This window comes from Lonchura striata, chromosome 2, assembly GCF_050655825.1.
Source record: "Lonchura striata isolate lonStrDom1 chromosome 2, ASM5065582v1, whole genome shotgun sequence".
Taxonomy (NCBI): domain Eukaryota; kingdom Metazoa; phylum Chordata; class Aves; order Passeriformes; family Estrildidae; genus Lonchura; species Lonchura striata.
The window spans coordinates 48,601,148-48,621,162 of NC_140704.1; the positions used below are offsets into that span (position 1 = coordinate 48,601,148).

The following is a 20,015-nucleotide window of genomic DNA, read 5'->3' on the forward strand; positions in this document are numbered from 1 at the left end:
AACCCATGAAACTTAAAGCTGCAAAATGCACAGAATCCTACAAGTTCATTTGTTGCTAAGACTAAACCTTAAAAAAACAGTGCAAAAAGTATTTGCAATTGAAGTGTTTGATGTCATATTTTATTTCCCATCTCCTCCTCCTCAAATTGTCCCCTCTTCATCATCACTAAAAAACCAAATAGTGCGATTGCCTACATTTTCTGCTCCTATATGCCACAGACCTTTGCAAATAAAAGGTTATTTAGACTCATTCATTTACCGATGGCACTTTACCAGAGAATGTAAGCAGATACTATTTTTTCCCATGAGTTAAAAAAACATGAGCATCTGCATACATGCAACAGTGCAGAGGCCCCTGACCCAGCTTAAACGGGCTAGAAAACAACCATCAGTGGCAGTGACAGCCAAATTTGACAAAAACAGGGCAGATTGAAACACACTGAACTAGATTTCAAATCCTATACAAAAAGCAGTTGTCTCATAAAAGAGGCAACTAGATAATATGAAGCAGCCTCCCAGCTGAAACATCTGTCTTGGAATGGCACTGGCTCTCATCCCAATGTGCACGTGAAACCCAGTATTTACAAACAGCAGCAAAGATTCTTGAGAACAGTTTAACAACCAAAGAAAAATCCCAGAAGCAAATCAACATTTTGTGATTTACACCTGATTCCTTTTTTCAAAGAGATTCTCTTGTTTCTAACAGATTGCCACCAATATTTTTCCACTTTAATCCCCTGTCAGACGACCTCATGTCAATGTCATCATCTTCAGACAAATAATAATGATGTTCCCTCCAGCTTGTTATATTTCTGCAAAGCTAGAAGCTTTACCCAGAAAAATAAATATAGATGGCCTATAGGGAGATTCTGCTTTGTTTTAATACTTAAGATAAGGCTTGGAAAAAAATATGCTCTTTTATCTGTCACAATGATCATTTGAAGTCTTCCAGGATCAGCATGAAAAGACATGAGGCTGAGTGATCTGGCTAATAAATGTCAATCACACAACTTTAGTAGGAACTGTGTAACACCCAAACTTTTAACAAGCTAATCAGATGTACAAATCAGCACTCCTGGAATGCGTTGTTTGCTTTAGAACAGCCTTCAACACCACCTCATGCATTTCAAACACATATGCCAAATTTTCTCTCATTCCCCTACAAAACCTGACAAAATTCCCTAAACTCAAAGTCATTAAATTAACTGGTCTCACTGTTAGGTGGTGGAAAACAGTGCAAGACTCTTGAGTCCAAAGAGACAGACAGCAAGGCTCTTAGCCATCCTCAAAGTACGTACATCTCCTTGAAATACACAAAAGTAATTTTCCTTAAATCCCGTAATGGAAACAATAGCCAGCATAGGCAAAATACACAATTCAAATGGAAAGAGGGACCAAAACTCATCTTCCCAGATAATCAGGCCTATTTCTCAGCTATTGAAGATAATTATATCACAAAGTCCTCTTTAGAGACCAACAGCTTTATTTTATGACTAGAGGATGTCCAGGGAGAATGCTTTAGTAATTTTGCTCAAAGCATATTCAAGAATCTCACAGCTTTGCCAGGACATCATCTCCATTACCCCATCATACACATCAAATACTTTATACATTTTTCTTACTGTGCCAGTAATTGCCCTCCAGTTTAATTAGCTTTCTTCATTTCACAATAGTTTTGTCTTCCTGTGGGAATTCACTGTACATCACCTCATCATTTGTTGTTAGGTTTAAAGAAGCCCATTCCTTTTAGTTGCCAGCTAAACAGGTCTGCATTATTTCAATTGCTATCCACTTCTAATCTGTTTTTTTTTTTTTTTAATCAACAGTCTGCTTCATCATTTCCTCACTACTCACCAAGACTACACTCTGGACACAGACGTTCCTTCAGCCATCAAGTGGTGAGTGCACTAGAGGAGCTCCATTTCCACAAAATCTAAAACCAGTTTAAAGACAATGAATAATATGAAGACATGACAGAAGGAACACTATCATTTCAATATGAAACCCTGATCAACAGCACAGAATAGTGAACCTGGGCTCCCCACAGAGTGGTCTCAGCAGTGCTGAGGACAAATAAGAGCTACTGCAGAGAGCCAAAGTGTGGGAATCACTGTGGACTGAATTGCTGAGGTGACAGATACCCACCATAAGCTCAGTGAGATAATTAAAGCTGCTGGTGTGATGCCATGATACCCTTCTATGCATAATGAAATCTGGTAGAGGATACAGTTTACACTAATTTTAATTTTTATAGAATATATGTGTAGAGTTGACTTTAATGCAGAAGTTCTTGAAACATTTCTTGTTTCTCTAAGTCAAGCCGTCCCTACTCTTCTTTCAGTGCCTTCTCTTTGCCATTTCAATCAGGTAGCTACACATTATATCCATTTTGCTTTACACACAGAACTACAAGAACAACTTAGCTTATTTCTTTACTCAGTTCCTCCTAAAGCTTAAGGATTTCACTAAAAAATGCAAGCACTGTTCATCTGCAATTCAAGCATATATGCCTTTGAAGAATTCAGTCTAAGAAGACTGCAGGTAATAAACGAGGAGCCAACTAAGCCATTCTTCATCATTCACTAATAACCAAACACAAAGCAGTTGAGTCCAAGGGGGGGAAAAAAGCCCACAACATCCCTAAACAAAGGAAACAAAACAATTTTGTACACTACTAGCACAGTATTTTAAAATACATAACACTCAGTAAATAGATGGCCCGTAACTTATGAGCAATTGCTTTACACTTCTTCCAACATCACCAGGGAATGGAGGCATAAACTGATGAAAAATACTGACCAAGTATCACCGAGTTTCACATTTGCTTGTCCTGATCTCTTTCTTTCCTAATTTATATAATAGCCCCTATATTTCATCCTGCCATTTCTTGACAAATTAGGTGCATTTTCACTAGCAGTAGCTTAATTGGCAAATCCTGAAAGAAAATAATTGCTAAGAGCAAAGCAGCATTACACTGATGAAACAGACCTGAGCTTAGCAACTAGAATTGCCTTAGCAGACAAACACTGACTGCAAAACAGCAAAAAGCTTTCATATAAGAATTGACCGGAAAAAATTACTTTATTTTCCTCCAAAAGTCTCTTTTGATTACCAGAATTAAACATACCAGCTAATCGTGCTTTCCTAAGGCTATTTTCTGAAACAAAACCAGCTTACAGCTGAAGTAAAATTCTTCATGCCAGAAAAAAGCCCAACAAAACCAAAAGCAATAAAGATTAAAAAACAAAATCAAAAAACACCACCATACACTACAAGACATCCCCTCATGTACTCTGCTGCTCAGAAAGTGCAACTATACTTTCCAAACTCAAAGTCAACTCATATCAAGCTTGTTTTAATGTTGAGTATGTTTTCTAAGCTCATATTTCAGCCAAGTCTCCTCTATCAAAACCCACAAAGGCTAGATAGATCCTTTGAGAGTTCCCAGTGCCAAATGGTCTTATACTTTTTAATATATAATTTTATTAGTTTTTCTTTATCAGCAATGGAACAGTCCTAAAATTTCTTTGATTGTGTTTATCAAAAAATATACTGGAATACAAATGCTTTGTTGATGACTTCATTTGTGCATTTTGTAGACTTAGAGCAACACTAACTGAAAATAGTTTACGTATACAAAGTCTTATCAAGTACACTCCTGCTATAAACTGCTCTTCTGTCTAAAATCTTGCGAGATGTATGGAGAAGATTTTCACAGTTTTCAATCAAGTCTGGAGATGGCCTGTTTTTAACTCTATCTAAAGAATGGCTATTTTTTTCACGTCAGATCCACATGCCTTTTTTCTCATTATTGGAATATTTCTCATTATTGGGTCTTCTTGTTCTGAAGAACAAGAAAACTAAGGCAGAGGCATTATCTTTCTGCCCTAATACTACAGAGAAACTATAAACAGATATAATACATATAAATAGCGATATGAAAATATTTTTAAGGTATTTAATCTATATATATTTATGTTTGAACATAGGTTATTTGTACTTTATGAAAACACATTAATCCCATTTTGTTGGTTTCAATTTTTTTCTGGTCTCAGGCAATGTATTTAAGTAACAAATACATTGCAAAAAGAAGCCTTAAGTATGCTATGGATTGTATTCATAACTCTATGTTTCCATGGTTTCAAAAGGAAATGAAGAAAAACGGCAATTATAAGTATAAATTAGAAGTCAAAAGGTCTAATGATTAAATGCATGTTACAAAAGCCAATGAAATCATCAGACATTTTTGCATAATGCTCCAAGCACTGGAGTGCCAAATAACCTCAATTTATTCTCACTTGTCAAAATAAAAAACAAATTGAGCTTTATAACTTCTGACATGTGAAAAAGAGATTAAAAGTCATCCTAAAATATGTATTGTTATACACCACATTCTCTTCTTAGTAGCATCAAGACAATGTGCTACACATTGTAATCATCTGCTGAAGAAACAAAGGAAGACATTCAACTATGAAATACCAGTATTTTCAATGTCACCTCCATGGCCAGCAAGAGGAAGAAATCCTCTTCAGAAGCAGTTACAATAGTCAAGAGAAAAAAGGCAGAAGCTCAGGTTCACAGAACAGGCAATGCCAGTTCAGATCTGCAGCTCTGGCTTCTGAAAAGATCTTGCCAGAAACCCTGCAGTTTCAACATTATGTTTGCCTTTTCTAGTGGGTAATTCCAGGCTCCCTGTGATATCGTGAACAAAAGAAAAGGCAGAAGTGTTTCAATGCCCAATTGTGTTTTTCAGGAAAAGAAATTATGATATATTTATGAGAGAGATAAGTAGTTTTATAAAAAGCGTAATTTGCCACCCCACAAACACCCAGCCAGAAAGCTTCACGACACATGAACTAATAAAAGAGCAATGAATACCCAGAAGAAATCAAATATTCAAGCCAATGTCTCCAATGAATATGTTCTATTGAATTTAAACTAGAAAATATATATATATATTTAATCCAAAAGGACATTTAAAAAACAATCAGAAAAACAGTGAGCTTTTCCAGTACTTTAAATCTTGTTATATAGATTGAAGTCTCCAGAAGTTCAAATATTATTTTAAAAAAACTTCTATAATATCAAAAATTGTGTTTACCTGCAGTGAAACAATCTGTCTTACTTGGCACTAGAAACCACTAACTACATCAATGATCTAAAAATACTGAGATTTAAATTACAGGAGAGAGGTGTGGGACCAAAGCTCTACAGCCTGCAATACATTTGATTTTCACTGAAGAATGGCCATATCATCACATTTTTTCCATTGCTGTGCTCAGTAACAGGGAAAACAAAAAACTTGATTATCAAGCACAACACCAAAATCACAGAGGAGAATATATTGCATTGATTTTTGAAGAAGAAAAATGTAGGTGGTATGAATTTACTATGATATATATTAGAGACAGCTCTATGCTAAAAATTCATTAAAGATGTATTTCCAGGCTTAAGTTCCAGGTTGGCCCTTAAATGAGACTCTTAAATGGGACATTAATTTAAAGGTTTTCTGAAAAAAAAAGATTCATAATTATTCAATAAGCTATCTCTAAGATTTCAGAATTTAATGAGTACTTTGAAACTTCAGTTGCCCTAAATTGTTTAGCTAAAATTTCATAATGTTTGCTTATGTATATTTTGGTGGAATTCATCATAATCCAGTTACTCTCTTTTTTTCTCCTTCTAAACATTTTGTAAAATTCACTGGTGAATTAAGGATTTTTTACCTATGTGCCCATATTTGGAGTCTAGGCTGACTTTGCCCTTCCAAGAACTGAAACCATCCTGTTGTGTAAAATAAGAAGTCTGTTTGGTTAATTAGTTCTTCACGTGTAACACTGTGTTATCTGAGCCTCAAGATTTATTCTGATACCTTCAAGATTTTCAAAGGCTGATGAAACATGACACAACTATGAGAAAGGGCAGCTGTCAATAACCACTTCTGTCACTGTAATCCCAGTTCTCCTCCGATCTGTGGTCCTTCTTGCAAATCACCCCTCCTAAAGGAAAAAAAAAGATCTTATCCTTTGCATCTTTTATTGTAATATGTCAAAGTGCAATGGCAATTTTTCTTCTGATGTCAGAACTTGTGCCTGAGAATTTTACGCAAAAGACAATAATTCACTGTATGCTTTGCTTAACTTATGACACACTCTATAGCAAAACAAATCTTCTGATCAAATACTGATTAAAACCCCTTATCTGCTACACAATTCAAGACACTGAGAGGAGGGAAAGAATTGCAGTTTCATACAGAAGAATAAAGCAAATAAACTAATTCACAAATAGTATTATAAGTGCTACAATATCTCAAAATCACGCAATTATGACATCCAGTTTATAAGTATTACTTTCAATAAACAAATAGAAAATCAAACACACCCTCCCCTTCCCCCTCTGCCCCAAACCCCTAGTAAATATGCTCTGTTTCAAAATGGGGTTAAAACAACCAGGGTCCTGTTATATATAGGTGCTGACTATAAGTCAGCTCACCAACATTCCAAATTTTAGCAAATACCATCAGAAGCAAGTGTAAATAACAACACACTAGCAACTCTGCTACAGAATCACTGAACTTTCAATAATGCATGACTTTAAAAAAAATCCATACAACTAAGTGAAAACTTTCACCCCATTAAAGAAATGAAAAAATCCCAGTTTAAAATATCAAAACATTTATTACCATAAGAAATATCTCTTTTTTACTAAATGAGTAATCACCTGACAGTATAAGTTATGGCCATATTGTAAAAAAACTTGAGAAGAACTGAAAAACTAATTTTATAACAAAATATATTTAATATTAACTTCAGCTGCTAGGTAGCTGAGCTATTTCTCAAAATAATTCAATTAAAATAGCTGTATCTTTGAGCAACCCTCTCTCTTCTCCTTAAAAGCTCATACTTCAACTGTCAGCTGATTTTCTGTATGCTGACCAGAATTAACTGGGCTGAAGTTTTTTTCCTTTTGCTCTTGCCTATGCATCTATGCTGCACAGGTGATTTTTCACTGCTCTTACAGATGAGCATTGGCTATTATACACATATACCATATACACATAATAACCTGACAAGTTTCATTTTCTTCTTCTAGAAATCCAACAGAAAATAAAATTAATAAAACTGTTGCATACCTTAAAAATAAAGTAAAGCAGTAAGTTCAGTTCTGTACTTTTAGTTAGACCCATAGCCGTCTCCAGTCAGAGAAGTTGTGGGCACACTATAGGCTATCTTCTAAATAGGAAAGTAACACCTTCAGAAAATACCCATTATTTAGGAGGGACCAAGCACAGGTCCATCAGCAACTCCTAAAACTGAACCATGCAGTCCAGTATGTTAAAGGCACAATGGCACCCAAAAAGCTAGGTTGGATTCAAGTTGAGAATTGGGCCACAAAAGCCCTGATCCTCAGAAGCTCCTGCATGGAGACGTGAACCAACCTCACACCTGTAACCTCATTGTTACATTTAAGGGATACTTCTTGCTTCAGAGAAAAATGAAATGGATAAACCCCCAATGAACAGTAATATTTCTCTCTTCTTTCTACCCCTCTTCTGAATCTTAGTTATTTTAAAAGACCTTCTGAGTTAGACAGCCAGCTCATGGAAAACAAATGTACAAGTTAGTACCTTCATGCTAGTACAGGACCATAAAAATAGTTGGGTTTACTAACAGTAAACCCCACCTTGACCTATAAACAAGGAGTCTTGAAGCCGTGGTTGTCAGAGCTACTCACACAGTACACCTTCCAACACCAATTCAAGATTGTCAGCAATTGCAAAGATAACACCAAAGATAACACCTGTGAAGCCATCTAAAGCTGCAACTGTTTTTAAAGCATTTCACATAGCACTGTGCTTTTAAAGTTTAATTTGGCATTTTAACTAGAATTAACAAATTAAATAAATTGCATCCTCTTTGAAGAGGGAAATAGTTTTTAAGCTGTGTTTATCCAGAATCTTCCACATTTTGACAGGAGCTGCTTGGAGCTACCATAGTATGGAAAGCAAATCTACCAAAATGAGACAACAATGTGGTAAGGATGTTTAGGGAGAAGGCCAAATCTCAACTAAAAATGTAAAACAGCTGTTATCATTCTGTTCATCAGAATACAGAATAAAGAATAACAATAAAGACACTTAAACATTCATAAAGCTCCAATGATAGCTGGACACCAAAATATCACAGACCCTTACAAATATTCTAGTTTCTTATCATAACTGGATAAAACCAAACAGAATTTCTGCACTTGAACTCCAATTATAGCAAGTTAAACAAATCATTGTAAATGCAATACCCTGCTGCTGATCATAAATGGTCCTGCTGCTCCATACAAACTCCTCTTGATTTAAAAGGGAGTCATAAGAGGAGGAGGATGGTGGAAAACCTGAAGAATAACAGTAATGTTGACAATGAAAATGAATCTATCTTCCTGAACTAAACAGAAATAATCAGACTCTCACATGGCCAGTATCAGATCAATCTGCCTGCTCCTGCAAGTTACTTAAGAAGCCTCTGTTGTCTGACAGCTAAAACATCCGAACATTACAATCCAATCAAACTGATTAAAGGAAGGATGACATTGAGAGCAGACTAAAATGAGATGAGCACAGCCCAAGAGTCCTAACACTAGTGAACAGAGCAAGACTTGCTGTGCTGCCATAGCAGCTTGCAGAGGTTAGCTTCAGCAATCACTGAGCATTCACTTCTACTCAGCTCAGGGCTTTGGTAACATTCCTGATATCGGCATGGTGCAGCCTTGGCACAGGAACTGTTAATTGTGCAGCAGTACAATAACCAAAGGCTTGCTAGATTGCAAAATGGCATGACACGAGTCAGCAGAATACAAATGCAATTTAAGTATCCCTTTAGTTGTCTTTAAGCCAAGGAAGTAATATTTGAACCTGTTTTTCTAAAGCATTTATCCACATTTAAAAGAATGTACTGAGATGTAATGTGGCTGTAATGGAGCTCACTGTTTAGCCTTCTCATTTCACTGCATAATGTAATTTATTTCTCCTTGTAATAGTTTTCATTAAATAAAGAAGAAGGACTGGTTGCTATGCATTTTTCACAAGGATATCAGGATGTCATTCATGACCTGATTTTTATCACCACTGGGCACAGAAAATAATTTTCATGCAAAAGGAAAAAAAATACATTAATGTTAAATTTCAAAAGATATTTTAAAAACAAAGAAGTAAAAATTTTCAAAGTGATGGCTCCCACAGCATACATAATGTGTTATAAGAAATATTCCATATTGCTATATTCTATGTTTTATGCAATTTAGCCTAGTTATTATGGCTGTGGGAACCATAAGCAGCCATCCTGACAATTTCATTCTCAACTGCAATGTTGCAATAAGGGAGTTTCAGTACTTAATTTCCCTGTTTGTTTCAAAAATGAGGGAGGAAAAGAAAGGGGGGGAAGATACAAGGAAATAGCACAAGAAAAAGGAGGAAGAATATTGTCATTTCTTTGTGTTCTAATTATTTAAGTCCGTGGTGAATTTGGTATTCAAAAAGAGCTGTGAGCATGGAGTATTAGGAAAACCAGCACTTACACTTTTAACAAACCCTGCAGACAAATTTGTTATCCCTGGAATGTATTACCCTGCTATGGGGCAGCGACACCAACACCATTAGATCCCCCTTTTTCTTTCCCCCATTACGAATGCAGCCAGCCAAGAAAAGGCCTGTATCTCTTGGACAACTGAAGGACCTTATATTTCCCATTAACAGTTGCCAGATCTTCTCTAGTTAGAATGAAATTCCTCAATCTACAACAATATGATCCCCAAAAAATTTACCAAGTGACAACAGGGTCTGTAGATGGACAAGTCCTGTGCACAGCCAGGAGTTGGGCTCAATGATCCTTGTCGTCCCTTCTAACTCAGCTTATTCTGTGATTCTGTGAAATTCAATACAAAGGGAAGCCATCTTTCTTTATCCCCAGGAGAGAGAGAACCTTCCCAAGACATAGAAAACCACATTATTTTGTAATTCTTACATTTGCTGCTGTGTGTTATTTTTTCAGTCTGCATGTTTATTACTTCCCTATTCCCATTTCATCTTCTCAATATAGACAAAGCCTGAGAAACTACACAACAGGATTACACCAACCCTTTAAATACTAATACAACCCCGAATACTAATCATTGTAACTTTTAGCTTTGGAGCTCATTCTCCTAAAAAAAGCAAGCAAATCCCCCAAACCCAGCTCCACCCACACACTTCTTGTTCAAAGAGCTTTGTATTTACATATTTAATTTCGTCACTCAACCCTGAGTTTCCCACCCATTTAGAGACAGAGCAATTATTAAAGAGCAAAAAATTCTTGCCACTGGACAAGTCTTTCTTTGCATGCTTTCTCCTGCAAAAGTATCCAAACACACTACTGCTCCTGAAAATTCAAATCTCAAAGCCACAAGAGGATATATAAACCTCTGATTTTCTTTTAGAAGTGTACTTGAAGAACAGGGAGTAGAGAGGGAGTTTATTGCTCTTTCATTTTTCTTTCCTTAAAAGCCTTAATATGGCTTTTTTCAATCCTTATCTGAACCAATACCACCTTAAGTCAGACAAATTTTAGCCTGCTTCCAGTCTGATGGGATAAACAGGAATAAAAAATCTGAGACTGTTTACATTTGTATATGACTGCAGCCAAAGACAGGTGCAAAGGCTGCCAGCTGTAATTGCTCACATATTACCTTATGCCGAATGTTGATTTTTTTTATTCAACAAAAGGTTAGAATTTTAAAGATTAATGGCCTCCTAAATGGTATTATCTAATAAAACTGCCCAAAATTCAACTGCTAGGTTCAACAAAGGGTTTTGTTTCTTGGAAATCTTTGTTCTGGGAAACATTAAGACCTCACAAAATCAAAATACCAAGGCACTGACAGAATAGAAAAAATACTGAGATAGACAAGCAGCCTCCAGCATTCATACTGGTGGCTTGACAACTCAGAATGGAACAATGGGGCAAGACTTTTTGAGTGCCAGCTGAATGAAACCTGCTCCAGTCATCCTACTCTACCAAAATACCATCTCCCTGAAGCATACTTCCTTTGACTAATAAAACTTACACTTCTAGAAAAGCAACATGTCCCGTAATATTTCTACCTAACCAAAAATATTTACAGAATCAAGCTTCATTCACTGCAAAAGGCCTGTCACCAATTGTAAAAAATCAAAGAAAATAGCTGTAGCAGAATATAGTCAATGATGAATCTTTTCAACAATGGCTTTAAAACCAACAGTGAAACAGAAGCCCAACATTTGTAAATATTCTGTCTGCTGTGGGCAAATCTGCTCTGCATGCATTCAAGTTGTTGAGACCAGAAGGTCACAGTGAAAATTTCCATACATTATCAGGAATGGCCTCATTCTTGGCTATCTTGCCCACCCAAAAATCTTTCATCTCTCATGTTCTAGCCAAAATCAGAGCATGACAAGAATATTACTGTTTTGAAGGCCCTGGCATATAGATATTTTCATACTTAGGACAGTCTAAGAATTGAAGTATGTTGACATTCCAGTACACTGAACATACATGAACAGAACACATTAGTTTGCTATTTGCATGGCTGCCTAAAATGGCATGATATGGAGAACTAAGAGTATTGGCAGGAATACCGAGCAGTACTAAAAACACAAACCAGGGAAGAAAACACAAAGTTAAATAAGCATTTGAAAGGTATTCTTAATCCTGTAACTTTCTGAAATCAATGAACTCTGTTTAGGTTTATCAATACCATAACAAATGTATCCATAGCCCACTAACTGTATGTGGGAATGCTTTCCCACTCACTGTTGGGAAGAACGTGACTTACCTTCTTGAAGCAATAAAACCCTGACGATACAAAGGCATGTCTCCCATTTTCTGTTTGGCTGCAGGAATGTGAATCTCTGCCTCTATTACACCATTTGCCTCCCACCTATGCCTGTTCAATGTAAAGGACCCTTTTTTCAATGTGTGGGACTAAGAAGGGAAGAGTTGGATCTTGGTGTAAACTCTAAGAACAGCTGCAAAACATAACTCGTACAGCTATTTCATAAGGGAGGCCAGAATCAGTATTTTAAAACAATTTGTAACACTTGTTTTCCTCCTCAAGAGGCTTTTCAGCATAAAAAAACTTTTGAAACATGAAGTCAAAGAGCAGGGATAATTAAGAGAGTCAGTTCCCCTGTTTTTGGCGAGTATCACCACTAGCATCTTAACAACTAATAGGCTAATCCCTGGAAAATGACAATACACTTGGCTGTCCAAGCATCATTTATCGAGCACTGCAAATAACTTGCATGCCATTGGTAAAAAACAAGCTGCTAGAAGATCTCCTTTAGAGGATATTCTTTCCCTTTCATTCATTATCAACATGTCTCACTATTATCCTCTGAGCTGTAAAAAATATATCCCAAATGTTTAAGTTCTGGATAGTCACTTTTTTGGGGGTTGCCAAGGGTTCAAATGCAATAGGAGAAACCTGCTTCGATTTCAGTGGAAGCAATTTCCTCGGTATGCAAACATTTAGTATCTTGTAACAATTGATTCAAATATCAGACTCCTTGCCACAGCAGAATTAACAGTCTTCCAGCTGAAGCTGTGATTGGCAAAGCTACTGATGCACCCCTCCCACTCCACAGAGCTGTGTGGCTGTGGCTTGTAATTCCACCCCTGTATTGCACACATTGTTTCAGAGGTCTCAAGATCAGCTTACCTCCTTCTATTCTGAAAATGCTCTGCCTTCTTCTACTGAAATCAAAGCTCTTCTCATCTCATTACAAACATTCAAGATTTTGCATGAGTGACCTTATAAAACTAACCAAAATGAAACAAAGAATTTTAACAATTTTTGTGAATTCGCTCAAAGTAAAAATGTCTGCATTATTTTCCTTTACACCCACTTCTTTAGTTTTTATAATTCCTTATGAAAAAGGTTTCTTGACTTCATAGGGCAAATAGGCATATCAGTCCAAGCATGTGAACCAGTACAAGAACAAATTTAATATAGTTAGTTGGAATCTCTGGCAATTCACAACAGGGAGAAAAAAAAAATTACATAGTAATACAAACCTTGAGGTCTGAAGGGATAATTTAAGTACATCAAATTTATTTCTGTTTCAAGAGACACAACATAAAACTTCTTTCAATGGTCTTTAGTTCTTCTGCCAAGTGCTTCTCTGAGCATGTTCCAAACTCAAAATTATCTCCCAGGAGAGTATCTCAGGTCAGAGCTTTCTTTCATTGTTTCTGGTTTTGCTCCTATATGGAGAGTATAAGTTCCAGATGTGAACTGGGAATGTACAACCACCACATTTTTGCTTTCTTGGTCCTTTAGAAGATTCTATAGGAACTGAAAGGAGTTAATTAGTTTTTCATCTATACACTGTCTCTTGGGGAAGCCTGGTACCATAAAACTTACAGATTTCTTTCTCTCCCAAAATGTGGACACTTTGTGAAATCACTCAATGTTTACAAAAGAACATGATGGGGCCCTTCTTTGTAAATGAAAAATGGTGTTTCAACACTCATTTGTAGAGGGGCTGGCTTTTTCTGGTAAACACCAATATTATGTGTTTGCAACTGGTGCGTACACATTTTTTAAGAAACAGAAATGCTATTAGTTTACTTGGTTAAATTTAACCTAATCATTTTTATGGTTTCCTTCTCTCTTCACTTATTTTACTACTCGTGACCACACAAAATGCAAAAATTTAATTGCAGGAAAGTACAGCTAAGCTTACTTGTGTAAACATACATGTGTATCTATACAAGAAACCTGAGTATTAATAAAACAAGGTAAAACAACTTTTATTTTTGCTTAAACTGCAGTTGCATCTATTTTCACATGGTTTTGTGGAAGCTAAAATCAGCTGAGTATCATCCTACTGGGGCAAATGGGTAGTGACATCCTCTAAGCACTGACAAACACATGTAATTCAACACTTAAACATTCACAGCTGTTTTAACAGATCAGACTGAAATTTTTTCCCAGTGTGAAGTCCCAAAGAAACACTTGTGCTGACTGCTAGTGACACACATGGAAGAGTGTTTATGCTTCTGACACACTCTATGTATAAATTTACTGAATGCACGTTTACTTTCAGTTGCTCAGACAATGGATATATGTTCCTGTCAGACACTCAGAAATCCAACACAACAGTCTGTAGCTCAACCTATACTTCACCATAGTAGGAAAAAATTGTCTTTCAGCTCTTCTGGCTGATGTAAAAGGTTTTATTAGGAATCCTTCCCTCTCAAAGAGCAAAATAATGTTAAATACATTAATGTTTTACTGCTGCCATAGGCTTATTTTATTAAAAAATCTAGTTTTGAAATTTATGCCCCAGGTCAACCTTTTTTTTCTTCAAAATTCAAAATGCATTACACATTTTCAACAACATAAGAAACTATTAAAGACATGAAAAAGAACTCTGCATAACCAGAAAGCTGCTCTTGTGCAGACAGGGAAGACAGAACCAGTATAGGGATGTTCCTTGGTTCACAGAGGTGTGAGAAATGGGTAATCTCATTATATCAAAGGATCAGAAAATTCAAAGGGACTCAAAAGATAAACAGGGCATTATTGAAAACAAGAAAGATAAAGACTGGCTGCAGCTAGCTGCAGCTAGAAGAAACTGTAAACTTTCCAGCAGCATAAGAAAATTTGGAGATCAGAGAAGCATAATACTCCAGGGTAACTAGAAAAGAAAAAGGACAACTGCCGTTTTAAATTCAACCCTTATTTTACACTGAGCACAACATTGGAAAAACAATTAACACAATTGTCAAAGCCATTCATCCACGGCTGGTACCTCCTTGGATAGGCAGGGAAATGGGATGCAAACTCTGGCACAAAGGAGGGTGCCTGTTATACAGGTACTCCTCAAAAAGAACCTAGAATAGCACTGAGAAAGACTGTAAAAAAGCCTGAAATTTACAGCAGAGAGAAGTTCTACAAAAACCAGTTATAACAGTTATAGGAAAAACTTTAGTAAGGAGAAAGCAAAATTAAATTTCTATCTAAAAGCAACCGATTTAATGAAAAGGTACATTTACAAGTCAGTGGCATAAAAAAGTGGTTGTTTCAGGCACAAGCTTCAGTAATGTCCAGGCCACACCCAAGAGTGAAACTGTGATGCCATAGTGGAAGCCAGTGGAAGGCTTAAAAGCCAAAGCCAAGACCTCTCACGTACACAGCAAACCAGACAACACCTGGTTTTAAGTCACTTCTGTATTCCAGTCTCCTGAACAATCCTGTCAAGTGAAAAATAATGGCTTCTAATGCAAAGTAATAGTCTCAAAAATAAAAGTTACAGAGTCCACACACAGATGCAGAAAGCAATTAAATTCTTATACGTGCCTACACAATCATTATAATATACATTTTCATGATATTCTGAAAAAGTTGTGAAAAATATTTGCAATCCAAAAATAAAACAGATAAATAAAGACTCCAATTTCAATGCTGATTATTTTTGACTCACAGCTGTATCAAAAGAGCTACTGGTTTTTAAAGATTGAATAGGATTCAGCATAGAGGATTATAAATTATTACTGCTTACTAAAAGGGGATGACCTTTTATGCATTCTACACAAAATAAAGGCACTAGAGGGGGATTCACATACCTAGAATGAAACGGGTCATGTCTACTTCATAACTTTTTCAAAAACTTCCCCCTCAAATTGTTTTGCCTATCAAACTTTCACCTGAAAATAAAAAGCTGCCTACATAAGCGACAGCTGTCTGCAATACTTAAATCTGGTGGGTTTGGATGTATTCTAATTATTTGTATTACCATCAGGTTAAACAATGGTGAGTATTGGTTTTTTCTGGGTTTTTTTGGGTTTTTTTTATTTTAAATCTATCCTGGTTAGAGCTAACACTTAATATAAGCTATATATATAAGCATGTTTCTAGACTTAAAATATGAAATCAATTAGCTGAAAGAAATCTCTTCATTCTTTCAAGCTCTGTCACAAGTACTGAGACTTTTAAATTTTCAAATGGTTAAGACTTTATTTTCAAATTATCTTTATTTGTACCTGTTTAAATTCTTCAACATTATCAACCGCTGAAACAAAAACATGCTATCACATTATTTGTCTGGAAAAGAGCCAATAAGTAAAGTCTGTAATACCCAAGGGTGACAGTAGAGTGTAACTGCAGCCAAAGGAAAGTGAGGGTCTCCAAATTTGCTGCAGATTGCAGGGCTGCACACGAGTAACTGTGTAACTCAGCTGTGACTGAGCTAACTTGTGAAGGTATCATGACTTCATTGTACATGCCAATATAAGCCCAACAGAGGCAAAGTGAATATTCCTATTGTGCCTCTTTATAATAAAAGGCTCTAAAATGCCATCATTTCTAATTAATGGGGGGGGAAAAAAAATCAAGATTCAAGGGAAAGTAAGTCCAAAAAGTGAGTATATCCTTCTAGGACACTGAGGAATACAGAGGCTAAATAAGCAATGAAGTTAGTCAAAATAAGAGCTAGATGACTAACCAGCACCCCCTTTCCCAGATACATGGCCATCATTCACCAGCACCTTCCATTCTCCAGTGCCCCCTTTGTAACAGACACTTCTGTGGCAGGCAGGGAATGCTTGTGCATGAAAATAAGCCACTAACAAAACTGAAGGACATTTTAAAAAAATTATTTTGCCTATATACATAAAGATGCAGGGCACATAATAAGAAACCTTGAGCATCAGCATCTTTAACAAGAGTAATAACAACCAGAAAAATTTTCTGTGCTTCTTTCATATGACCTCCTGAATCATATTAGAATTAACTGAGCCTCTAGACGAAATTGTTTCAGAAACTACTACTACAAGATAGTAGGTAGGAAAGTGAAATAGCGATGGAAGACAAATGCTTTTGTTTATGCAAGACTCTGTCTATAGGATCCATTTTGTTATAAATCTCACTAGACTGAAACAGCAGTTACAAGCCATTTATAATAATGCTCGGATTCACTAGCTCCTTAAGAAAAATGAACTAAGAAATAAGCAGCATGCAAGCCTGCATCGTAAAACTGGCCATAAAAATGGGGAAAAACAGGTAACCACAGCAGCATCTAAATAGTAAACTGATGGCATTTTAGTTATTTGCAACAAATGCAGTATTGAAAGCAGACTGCTATTTTTCACACTTCTTTTACTAGCCTGATTAGTAGTGGCTACACTCTTGAAACCATTTCTTCATGTCTCACTTACAAGGAGGAGCAATTCCCTGGGGTACCTTGAGGCTCAAGGACCTCAGCCACAGCCCCAATGTGTTATGTTATGTCAATGGGGATGTTATGGGGCATCAATGCAAGCTGAACATGGCCATCAGGAAGGGCAAGCAGCACGATTTCCCTTCAAGTCTGCTTTCCTTACCCAACTAAGAATTCACTCCAAGTGCTTTTCAAGGCCTTGCTGGGACTATTCATTTGCAACATGGGTTTTATCTTCACTGCCTACCACACATCAGCTGCCAGCACACTGTACAGATGTATTTTGGGTCACCACAGCTAAATGTTGGACAGCTTTGTTTTCATTGAGCAGTGCAAACGATGACAAAAGTGTGTATTTTGTTTAAAAGCAGTTCCTTTTGTATTGTTTTGTTCCTCTATTCAGTTCCCAAATTAATCTTTCTTACAAAGTTTCACAGTGATGAGAGATGGCCAGTTGCCTATTCTCCTTCCAGAGGGACATTGATGCTTTTTAAAGCTGAATGTGAAAAAGGAAAATTCAATGCTGGATTGCTGGACTAAGTTTGTAAGAAAACCAAAAAACAAACAAAAAACTTGAACAATGGGAATTTTCATTGTTCTCACATCTTTCTCAAACTTACTGTCTCATGGCTGACCATTCTCCTCTTGGAAAAGCTTCATGCTTCTCAATCACACTCCCCCCGCACACACACATTTATCTGCTTTTCCTATTGGAAAATGTATTTTTGGGGAAAGTTACTATTTTTTGTGAGGACATTAGTATGCCATACAATTAGTCAACTTATACTATCTGTAGCACTTTAATTTGTAACTACTCCCACTATCAGGAAGACCTCTTTTAAAGACAAAGATTATTAAAAGGCTTCACTAAAAAAGAAAAACCTTAAATTATCCAAATAACCTCAGAAAGGCATTTGGAAGTATTGAAAATCTGTCCCTTCCTGAAATAGAACCAAGAAAACCCCACCAAATATGTCATAGTATTTCACTAACACTACCACAAAATACTTCAAAAGGAAGGCGCTCTGGTTTTCCACTTGGAACTCAATGAACACATCCTCTCTTGGCAGATTATTGAGCCAGTTTATAAAAGGGTCACCTTTAGCTTCTTGAAATAAACAGGCATTTTATGAACATCACACCCATCACCTACAGCCCATGCAGGGCTGAGAAGAACAGGTCTCTAGTGGCCGATGACCACTCCCAAACCATTTCCACATGCACACACTACACACAGCCAGGCATCAGCAGTAGCCCAGTGTCATCCTCCTCATTTTAAGCTTGAGAATTTACTTGTTGGGTTTTTTCCATTTCTTGCTTTTACAGAGATGCCAGTATAAAAAATAAGATTTCAACAATAAAGTTCTGCTTCACTGACACTAGTGAGCACATGAGTGGGGGTGGTCAAGACTGCATGTTGAATCTACAGTCCTTCTGCTGGGCTGAAGAGTATAAACTTTAACACAATATTACTTTTACAGCAATTTCCTCTACCATATATCAAAAGTTCAGTCATTTCAATGGCCAAATTTAGCAGAAAGATGAAAGTAAGTGTTATGCCTATCTTCCAAATGCAATCCTGTTGTTTACTATCCACTGGAAAGGCAGTTGAGCAGCAAACTGATAATGCAGTCATATGGGGAAAATTCCAGCTTAGTTTGTCCAGTAATACAATTGCTAGATCTTAAACTTTTGAGTCCACAAAATATGTAGACACACATTTTGGAAGGATCTTCTGCCATACCAGCTTCCTGCTACAGAAGCAGGATCCTGCTGCATAGTTGACTGAGTTGAAGCAATAGTGTTATACAGGCTAATATTTCCATGCATTTATTTACAAGGATTAAGATTAGACAATCAAGTCAATAAAAACAAGAGTCAGTCAACTTAAACCTAGGCTATGTGAAAAAAAAAGTCCCTCTCACTGCATTCCAAGTCTGTGGTACTACAGACATTTCCACTCATGCTTTTAAAAATCACAAATCATCTCCTTGGCAAACAATTGAATTCAATAATTAAATTACCACCAAGGACACTGAGAAAGGCATAGGCACCATTATTTGTGGAATAAACAGCTTAAAAACATGACATCCCTCTAAAAAATGGAATGACTCCACACAACAGAATTTTGTATTTGAAAGGTAAGAGATTTCTTCAATTCATTCTACTAGATGGATAACTGAATTGACTGTCCACCAGTCTGGAAATTAACCCATTAAAAGAAACAAAAAAAAACAGTTCATAACTCCTATACATAACCTGTTCAGACTGCTGCCATCATTTCTTTATTAGGTTTCATTTCAGAATGTTACTTTCATAATAAACTGACAGAGTACAGTGAACAATTAGTGAACTAGGCACTAATGGCAATCAGATTACTGAAAAACAAATAACTGAATTAAATCCATAATTGGCAGCTGAATACAGGCATTTCTCCTGCTATATCTCAGCAGTGAGAAAAAGAAAACAAAATACTGAAGAAAATAAATTTCAGCTTTCAGATGATGGCAGCAAACCATGTTCTTTCAAACACAACCTTTACTCCTGTCTTCAGAAGAAGCTACTATACATGCATTTCCCAAAAATATACAGGGATTATGTATTTTGTATAGGTCCTCAGATGTGGACAGCTAGTTGCCTCCATTGGTAACAATCTCTACATCAATCAGTTTTCTCCAGTTTTGACCAGGATCTGTGGCCATGACATCATGATAACCAGAGGCACAAAAAGAATATATAACCTTCAGCTTTCAGTGCAGTTTCCAAGCTTACTCAACAAGTAAGCAGATAT

At 36.4% G+C, this 20,015-nt stretch overlaps 1 protein-coding gene across 47 annotated transcripts in view; it reads right to left on the reverse strand.

Moving 5' to 3' along the window:
• Positions 1-20,015, reverse strand: part of ARPP21 (cAMP regulated phosphoprotein 21) — a 195,861-nt gene that overhangs the window by 107,967 nt on the left and 67,879 nt on the right. For 3 of the 47 annotated variants that reach the window (XM_085573375.1, XM_085573386.1, XM_021553232.4), the window contains exon 2: positions 5,873-5,999. The exons of 39 other annotated variants lie outside the window; for them this stretch is intronic. The gene's annotated coding sequence lies outside the window, so the exon portion shown is untranslated. Of the gene's footprint in view, positions 1-1,854; positions 2,086-5,872; positions 6,373-13,076; positions 19,129-20,015 lie in introns of those variants that run through there. 5 more of the 47 variants (XM_021553228.4, XM_021553227.4, XM_021553231.4 and 2 more) reach the window with 5 other exon arrangements.